The sequence below is a fragment of the Myxocyprinus asiaticus genome, chromosome 35 (genome assembly GCF_019703515.2).
Source record: "Myxocyprinus asiaticus isolate MX2 ecotype Aquarium Trade chromosome 35, UBuf_Myxa_2, whole genome shotgun sequence".
In the NCBI taxonomy this organism is placed as follows: domain Eukaryota; kingdom Metazoa; phylum Chordata; class Actinopteri; order Cypriniformes; family Catostomidae; genus Myxocyprinus; species Myxocyprinus asiaticus.
The window spans coordinates 7,173,373-7,183,299 of record NC_059378.1 but is presented as its reverse complement, the minus strand read 5'-3'; the positions used below and the strand labels follow the sequence as shown (position 1 = coordinate 7,183,299).

Sequence of the window (9,927 nt, the reverse complement as noted above, 5' to 3'; positions counted from 1 at the left end):
GTTGACAGTTAATGACTCTACCTCAGGCCCTATGAAATCCATACATTTTTTTCCAAATTTCATTTGATTCTTTCCCAAATTCCATGTTTTCTGTTTTATTTTCTCTGAATTGCGAGTGTGGTGATGTGGGTGTGGCCGAGCATCGCCTGTGGAGAGCGAGGCCGGAAGAGGAAGAACGGTAAGGGTTGTCACCTGTGGGAAATTATCTCTAACTGCTGTTATGTGTTACAGTGAGAGCTGGAGAGGGATACAAAGTCCAGACAGCCGGAGGAGGGAGGGAGGGAGGGAGGGAGGAGAGAGAGAGAGAGAGAGAGAGAGAGAGAGAGAGAGAGAGAGAGAGTGAGAGTGACACATGAAGCTGTGTGTGCGCGCGCATTTATGTTGAGCTGAAAAGCTACCAGTTTGTGTTTTACTGAAAAGTATCAAAAATAAAAGGCTTACGTTGGATTGTTCACCTGGCCCCCGCTTCCTCCTTCAGTAGAGAGCTAGTGATCTGTCACAGCGAGTTTTAAAGTTTAGTTACATTTTATCATTAAAAAAAAACAAACGAATCAAATTAATTTTATAGATTTTTAATCAAATGAAAACAGAACAATTACTTTTCAACATACCATCACATTATTTTTATCAAATGAAGAGCTTCTATACTGATCCACACAGCATAATCCGAAACTTAAAATTTGGGTTTTTATTTATTTATTTTGTCATATACAGTGCTGCAGAGTAGAGCATCACAGTATTAATGAAAGCAGAAATTAAACTCTTGCTTGAGATATTGCTTAAATATGAAGTAATTATTATTGATATATAATTATTATTACTACTACATTGAATATTACATTTTACTAAACAGAAATAATATATTTCTGTCATGTTTTTTCAATTTCAGGAGTCTAGTTAAATGGAGCTTTTATTTTGACATTTTAGCAGAAAACCGGATGTTATTGACGACTTATCGTCTCCGGAAAAGCAGTCCACTATATGGGCTAATGTGCTTATTAAACCGCAAAAGGCTATTATTTAATTATAAATAGTGTATATAGTATAGTATATAGTATATATAGTGTGCATGTGCTAGTTTGCTTATACAGTGAATAAAGTGCTCTGCTCTTTGTCATTAATACACACACAGAGCGCACATGATGTTGATGCGGTTGGTGTGTAAGCAGTGGCTTCTCACATTCACTTTCTGTTGAAGCTTATGCAGACCATATAGGCTATTTGTTTAATTAAATCTCAGCCTTTTGTGGTTTAATCTTCCCACTAGGACATATCACAGTTTAATTTAATTAATTGTGCATTTATACATTAATTTTATCCGAAATATGTCAATTGCTGTGACATTACTTGTTCTACAGTTAATTCCGTTTTTATGACTGAATTCCGCAATTCCATCCGTTTTCCGCAACGCAGAAATCATAGGGCCCTATTTATGCCTCTCATCCACACTAGAACTGCGTTTTTCTCCACCGAAAATGGAGCATTTTGAAAACACTCGCCATTACCGTATACTTTGGAAAACTATTACATTAGGAAACTGAAAACAGAGTTTTGTCTATTGTGGTGAATGATTAACATTACAGAGTTATTGGATTAGTTTGATAAATTTAGGCATCGTAATATTCCTAAGGAAATGGAACAAGCTTTAAAGGGTTAGTTAACACAAAAATGAAAATTCTCTCATTATTTACTCACCATCATGCCATCCCAGATGTGTAGGCCTATGCCTTTCTTTCTTCTGTTGAACACAAACAAAGATTTTTAGAAGTATATCTCAACTCTGTAGATCCATACAATACAAGTGAATGGTGATCAGGCTTTTGAAGCTCCAAAAAGCAGATAAAGTCAGCATAAACATAATCTCTCCAGCGCATCACTTACATTTTACTGTTATTTTCTATGCTTTTTTTTTTCTCTCCTCTTTTCTCCCCAATTTGGAATGCCCAATTTCCAATGCGCTCTAAGTCCTCGTGATGGTGTAGTGACTTGCCTCAGTCCGGGTGGCAGAGGATGAATCTCAGTTACCTCCACGTCTGAGACTGTCAGTCCGTGCATCTTATCACGTGGCTTGTTGAGTGTGTTACCGCAGAGACATAGCGCATGTGGAGGCCCACGCTATTCTCCACAGCATCCACACACAACCACTACGCGCCCCACTGAAAGCGAGAACCACATTATAGCGACCACGAGGAGGTTATCCCATGTGACTCTACCATCCCTAGCAACCTGGGCCAATTTGGTTGCTTAGGAGACCTGGCTGGAGTCACTATTTTCTATGTTTAATAGTGTATAAGTGTTATGGATTCAAGACACACATTTCCATTTCACAAAACTGTTTGTTTTTACCACAAGAGTGTCTCTGTTAAACGTCACTGAATGAACAAGCGTTTGCATCCACGTCAATCAAATCGATCACAACAGAGAAAGGGAGCACCATCATTTTGCTTAAACTGTGCTTTGCGGTGTAATAATCATGCAACATCATTCCCATGATTTTTAGTTTGTAATGTAATCAATTGTGAAGCTTTCTTGGATATCATTTAAATTTAAATGTATTTATTTGGCAGATGCTTTTATCCAAAATGACTTACAAAAAAGGAAGAATACAATATAAGCAATTAATATTAAGGAGACAGTAGTATGAAAAGTGCTGTATTACAAAGTTTTAATTGCATCAGAAAAATACTATCCAAGACAGAGATTAGAGTGCAACAAGTCATACAGTTGTGCTCCAAAAGTTTGCATACCCTTGGAGAATTGGTAATATGTTTGAGTTTGAGATGTCCCCAGAGTGGCTCGATGATATTAAGGTCAGGAGACTGTGATGGCCACTCCAGAACCTTCACCTTTTTCTGCTGTAACCACTGGAGGGTCAACTTGGCCTTGTGCTTAGGGTCACTGTCGTGCTGGAAAGTGCAAGAGCGTCCCATGCGCAGCTTTCGTGCAGAAGAATGCAAATTGTCTGCCAGTATTTTCTGATAACATGCTGCATTCATCTTGCCATCAATTTTCACAAGATTCCCCATGACTTTAGAGCTCACACCCCCCCAAAACATCAGTGAGCCACAACCATGCTTCACAGTGGGGATGGTATTCTTTTCACTATAGGCCTTGTTGACCCCTCTCCAAACATAGCGCTTATGGTTGTGACCATAAAGCTCTATTTTTGTCTCGTCACTCCAAATTACAGTGTACCAGAAGCTGTGAGGCGTGTCAAGGTGTTGTCGGGCATATTGTAACTGGGCTTTTTAGTGGCATTGGCGCAGTAAAGGCTTCTTTCTGGAAACTCGACCATGCAGCTAATTTTTGTTCAAGTATCGTCGTATTGTGCTCCTTGAAACAACCTTCATTGTCTTTTTCTAGAGCAGCCTGTATTTCTCCTGAGGTTACCTGTGGGTTTTTCTTTGTATTCCGAACAATTCTTCTGGCAGTTATGGCTGAAATCTTTCTTGGTCTACCTGACCTTGGCTTGGTATTAAGAGATCCCTGAATTTTCCACTTCTTAATAAGTGATTGAACAGTACTGATTGGCATTTTAAAGGCTTTGGATATCTTTTTATATCCTTTTCCATCTTTATAAATTTCCATTACCTTGTTACGCAGGTCTTTTGACAGTTCTTTTCTGCTCAACATGGCTCAGTATCTAGCCTGCTCAGTGCATCCACGTGAGAGCTAACAAACTCATTGACTATTTATACACAGACACTAATTGCAATTTAAAAAGCCACAGGTGTGGGAAATTAACCTTTAATTGCCATTTAAACCTGTGTGTGTCACCTTGTGTGTCTGTAACAAGGCCAAAAATTCAAGGGTATGTAAACTTTTGATCAGGGCCATTTGGGTGATTTCTGTTATCATTATGATTCAAAGAGGAGCCAAACAACTATGTGATAATAAATGGCTTCATATGATCACTATTCTTAAATAAAAGACAGGTTTTTTGCATGATCAGTTATATTTTCAAAATCAATGCCAAAATTTCACAATTTCTGCCAGGGTATGCAAACTTTTGAGCACAACTGTATATACACTGATCAGCCACAGCATTAAAACCACTGACAGGTGAAATGAAGAACATTTATTATCTCATTACAATGGCACCTCTCAAGGGGTGGGATATATTAGACAGCAAGTGAACAGTCAGTTCTTGAATTTCATGTGTTTGTCAAGCGCAAGGATCTGAGTGACTTTGACAAGGGCCAAATTGTGATGGCTAGACGACTGGGTCAGAGCATCTCCAAAAAGGCTGGTCTTGTGGGGTGTTACTGGTATGCAGTGGTTAGTACCTACCAAAAGTGGTCCAAGGAAGGACAACCAGTGAACCGGCGACAGGGTCATGGGCACCCAAGGCTCATTGATGCGAGTGGGAGCGAAGGCTAGCCCGTTTGGTCCGATCCCACAGAAGAGCCACTGTAGCACAGATTGCTGAAAAACTTAATGCTTGCCATGATAGAAAGGTGTCAGAACACACAGTGCATCACAGCTTGCTGCGTATGGGGCTGTGTAGCCACAGACCGATCAGATTGCCAATACTGACCCCTGTCAACCGCCGAAAGTGCCTACAATGGGCATGTGAGCATCAGAACTGGACCATGGAGCAATGGATGAAGATGGCCTGGTCTGATGAACCACATTTTCGTTTAGATCATATGGACGGCCGGGTGCTTTTGCATCGTTTACCTGGGGAAGAGATGGCAGCAGGATGCAATATGGGAAGAAGGCAGGCCGGCGGAGGCAGTGTGATGCTCTGGTCAATGTTCTGCCGGGAAACCTTGGGTCCTGGCATTCATGTTGATGTTACTTTGACACGTACCACCTACCTAAACATTGTTGCAGACCATGTACACCTCTTCATGGCAACGGTATTCCCTGATGGCAGTGGCCTCTTTCAGCAGGATAATGCGCCCTGCCACACTGCAAAAAGTGTTCAGGAATGGTTTGAGGAACATGACAAAGAGTTCAAAGTGTTGACTTGGCCTCCAAATTCCCCAGATCTCAATCCGATTGAGCATCTATGGGATGTGCTGGACCTACAATTCCAATCCATGGAGGCCCCACCTCGCAGCTTACAGGATTTAAAGGATCTGCTGCTAATGACAAAAATATTTAAAAACGAAAATGTTTATTATCTATTGACAAGACTGGGATTATATTTGGAACTGACAGAAGGGGAAACACTTTTGTTAGGCTAAACAGGAAAGATTATCGGCCGATGCCTATAATCTCAAAATGGACAAATACTGGCTGATATTTTGGTTTTGCCATGACCAAATCCAGCATTCATGACTGTTTATGTCATGTCTAATTAGTTTGTTCTGTCTCATGACTGTTCTCTATGTAGAATTTCACAAGCATTTTTCATGTAATTGCACTGTTTGCATACAAAAGCCATGCTAAAAAGCCAGAAACAGTTGTTGCCGCAAAGAACAAAAGAGTTTAGCTGTGCTGAGTACAGAATTCGCCTAGTCAGGGGGAACGTGCTTTCAGGCTGGAATGCTGTATCAGGTGGACTACCGCACAGTTAAATTGTTATTGGCCCAGTGTAAGCATAACAGTGGTCACTGGGAGGGCTTTAAAATAAGAAAGTAAAGCATTCTTGATGCGGGCAGTTATGAAACCATCCTGTTCCAGTTTCGCTCAGTTTAAAGGGATAGTTCACCCAATCTATCGACATGAAGGTTTGTAACGACATGGAGGCGAGTAAATAATGACAGAATTTCCACTTTAAATGTTGGTTCAATCAATGACTGTTGACTCTTGCTCAGTGTCAGATGATTTCACATCACAAACAACATGTTTCTCAAATGTGCTGCATAAGGAGTTCATTATGAGCTTTTTGAAATCATAACAGTGACTTACATTTGCCTCTTCATACTATAATGTGAGACACCATGAATATTAATTGCTTATAATCCATTAATGCTGGCATTTGACAGACTGGTTTCCTTAGAGAATAAAAACAAGATAAAACATGTCAGAGACACAGAGGTCCTCGGCTTTGAAACGGAAAAAAGTGTCCATAGCAACTGGGATTTTTTTTAAAGGATGTTATTTCATCAAGGCTAAGGAGAACAAAGAATCTAGTTAAAGTCAGTTTTTCTGTGCAGTGATGAGTTATGGAGTTGTAATTGTGTTATGTGATTGCTGTTGATTGTCTACCTGTGAGTGCACTTAAGATGCAGAACAACAAACAGGTTAATTAGACTTAATTTGGGAAAGAGTTAAAGGGATAGTTCACCCAAAAATGAAAATTCATGCAAAAGTATAATTTAGAAGTCTTATAAATTATTTTGTGCTACTTATGCCTTGTTCTGAAGAAACGGTCCAAAATCTAATGTACTATTTAGTGTAAATGCTCACCGACCATTGCTGTGCTGTGTGAGTTCATGAGAGTGTACGAGAGTAGCAGTTCTGCACTGTTTTGCTTCAACCGGACCACCAGCAATATTATCAACAGAAAACAACACAACTGCACAAAAACCAGAGAACAGAACTTACAAAACATGTCTCAAGAGTTTGAAGTTAAAGAATAGATGCATTTCTATGCCCAGCCTTATTTGTGTGAACAGGCTTTGTATTGTATTGCAGCTTCTTTTTAATGCTAGACTTTATACTCTGGGCGGGTAAAGTTAAAAAGAAACTCTCCGCTAAAATTATATCCTTTTCTATTGTGAATATTCAGTGTAGCTGTGTACGAAGCACCGCCAACACAGAGTTCACTGCCAACTTCCAATTTGTCAACGTGGCGAATTTGCATCCATGCATAATCTGCGAGGGGAAATTCTTCTCCATTGCTCGAAATTAACGATCGTGCGGATTCCCATTGAGATGACTGTATCACGGTCACAAAATTTTGCAGTGCAAAGGTAAATGTGACCATGCCATTAGGGATTCTGACAAACCCCTAACTAACCCTTAAACTTTGGTGTGTAACTCGTGCCATATGGTTTGTGCTATATGGACATGAATAATACTTAAATCATGCGCCTAGTTGTGTGCTATTTTGTGATCAGACTTTTATTTTCACCTGGTGGATGATAAAATGGGCAAATAAAAATAATTCTATAGAATTGAGGGAGGTACCCGAGCCATATCTAGGGACTAGAATAGCATAGAGACTTGTGGGTAAGCCAGTAAGCATTTAGCAACCACTCAGAACACCTTAGCAACCACAGTGCAATGCCCTGGCAAACACCCACAACACACTAGCATCTTTTGCGCAGGCATGCACCACTCACATTTTCATTAGAAAATGTCAAAGTGTAGTTTTAGAGTTTTAGTGTTCTTTTTTGCATAAAGGATGAATGTATGGTTGAATATACACTGATGAGCCAAAACATTATGACTACTCACAGGTGAAGTGAATAATGTTGATCATCTCCTAACAAAGCCACATGTCAAGGTCTGGGTAGATTAGATGGTAAGCGAACAATCAGTTCTCATAGTCGGCGTGTTGAATGTGGGAGAAATGGGCAGGAGTAAAGACCTGAGTGACTTTGACAAGGGCCAAATTGTTAAGGCCAGATGACTGGGTCAGAGCATCTCTGAAATTGCAAGGCTTGTGGGGTGCTCCCGGTCAGCAGTGGTGAGTACCTACTGACAGTGGTCCGAGGAGGGACAAACCACACACCGTCGACACTGATGCATGAGGGCAATGAAGGCTATCCCATCTGGTCCGAAAATTTTAATGATGGTTACGGGAGGAATGTGTAACAACACACAGTGCATCGCATCCCTGCTGCGTATGTGGCTGTGTAAACGCAGACCAGTCGGAGTGCCCATGATGACTCCTTTCCACCTTTGAAAGCACCTACAATGGGCACACGAGTGTCAGAACTGGACCTTTGAGCAGTGGAAGAAGGTTTCCAGGTCCGATGCGCCATTTACCTGGGGAAGTGATGGCGCCAGCTTTGGGAAGACAACAAGCTGATGGAGGGAGTGTGATGCTCTGGGCAATGTTGTGCTGGGAAACCCTGGATCCAGCCATTCATGTGGACATCAATTTGACATGTGCCACCTACCTAAACATTGTTGCAGACCAGGTACACCCCTTCATGGCAATGGCATTCCCTGATGGCATTGGCCTCTTTCAGCAGGACAATGTGCCCGGCCACACTCCACACATTATTTGGGAATGGTTTGAGGAACATGATGAAGAGTTCAGTGTGTTGCCATGGCCTCCGAATTCTCCAGATTTCAATCCGATTGAGCATCTGTGGGATGTGCCGGATCAGCAAGTTCAATCCACGGTGGCTCCACCTCGAAACTTACTGGACTTGAAGGATCTACTGCTAACGTCTTGGTGCCAGATACCACAGGATATATTCAGGGGTCTTGTAGAGTCAATGCCTCATCGGGTCGCCATTGTTTTGGACCAACAGAATATTGGGCAGGTAGTCATAATATTTTGGCTCATCAGTGTATGTATATATACTAATATATATATATATATATATATATATATATATATATATATATATATATAAATATACACTACCGGTCAAAAGTTTTGAAACATTTGACTGAAATGTTTCTCATGATCTTAAAAATCTTTTGATCTGAAAGTGTATGCTTAAATGTTTGAAATTAGTTTTGTAGACAAAAATATAATTGTGCCACCATATTAATTTATTTCATTATAAAACTAAAATTTAATTGAAAAAAAAAGTTTTTGAAATTGATGACTTGGACCAAATAATAAAGAAAAGCAGCCAAACCAGTCTGGCCATTCTCTGTTGACCTCTCTCATCCACAAGCCCACTGATCAGCCCAGCATAGATGGGAACTCCTTCAATACTGTTTAAAAATCATCCCAGGGTGATACCTCAAGAAGTTGGTTGAGAAAATGTCAAGAGTACATGTCTGCAAAATCTAGGCGAAGGTGACTACTTTGAAGATGCTAAAATATAACTTGGTTTGATTTATTTTGGATTTTGTTTAGTCACAACATAATTCCCATTGTTCCATTTATGTTATTCCATAGTTTTGATGACTTTACTATTATTCCAAAATGTGAAAATAAATTATAACAAAGAATGAGTTGTGTTTCAAAACTTTTGACCGGTAGTGTATGTGTGTGTGTGTGTGTGTGTGTGTGTGTGTGTATATATATATATATATATATATATATATATATATATATATATATATATATATATATATATATATATACACTGATCAGCCACAAAATTAAAACCACCTGCCTAATATTGTGTAGGTCCCCCTCGTGCTGCCAAAACAGCGCCAACCCGTATCTCAGAATAGCATTCTGAGATGTTATTCTTATCACCACAATTTTACAGAGTGGTTATCTGAGTTACCGTAGACTCTGTCAGTTCAAACCAGTCTGGCCATTCTCTGTTGACCTCTCTCATCCACAAGGCATTTCCATCTACAAAACTACTGCTCAATGGATGTTTTTTGTTTTTGGCACCATTCTGAGTAAATTCTAGAGACTGTTGTGCGTGAAAATCCCAGGAGATCAGCAGTTACAGAAATACTCAAACCAGCCCGTCTCGCAGTTCTGTGGATGGAAATGTCTTGTTGATGAGAGAGGTCAACAGAGAGAGAATGGCCAGACTGGTTCGAACTGACGAAGTCTACGGTAGCTCAGATAACCACCCTGTAAAATTGTGGTGAGAAGAATAGCATCTCAGAATGCTATTCTGAGATGCGGGTTGGCACTGTTTTGGCAGCATGAGGGGGAGCTACGCATTATTAGGCAGGTGGCTTTAATGTTGTGCCTGATCAGTGTATATACAGTATAATCCATTTCATAAGTGAGTGAGTCCATGAATGAGAAAGGCCACTCAGTGTGCAAGGTAGTGATTCTTGGGGGAACGCATAGTTTAGGGCACTGCTAAGTAGACTGATGGGGGATATGAGGAAGTATTATGGCCCTCTGCAGGGCTTTATTCTGCACCCTGA

At 40.3% G+C, this 9,927-nt stretch overlaps 1 protein-coding gene across 3 annotated transcripts in view; it reads left to right on the top strand.

The window, feature by feature from the left end:
- Positions 1–9,927, top strand: part of LOC127426176 (arf-GAP with SH3 domain, ANK repeat and PH domain-containing protein 2-like) — a 71,527-nt gene that overhangs the window by 11,468 nt on the left and 50,132 nt on the right. Inside the window, exon 1 of one of the 3 annotated variants that reach the window (XM_051672796.1) lies at positions 92–178. The exons of the other annotated variants lie outside the window; for them this stretch is intronic. The gene's annotated coding sequence lies outside the window, so the exon portion shown is untranslated. Of the gene's footprint in view, positions 1–91; positions 179–9,927 lie in introns of those variants that run through there. 3 annotated transcript variants of the gene reach the window in all.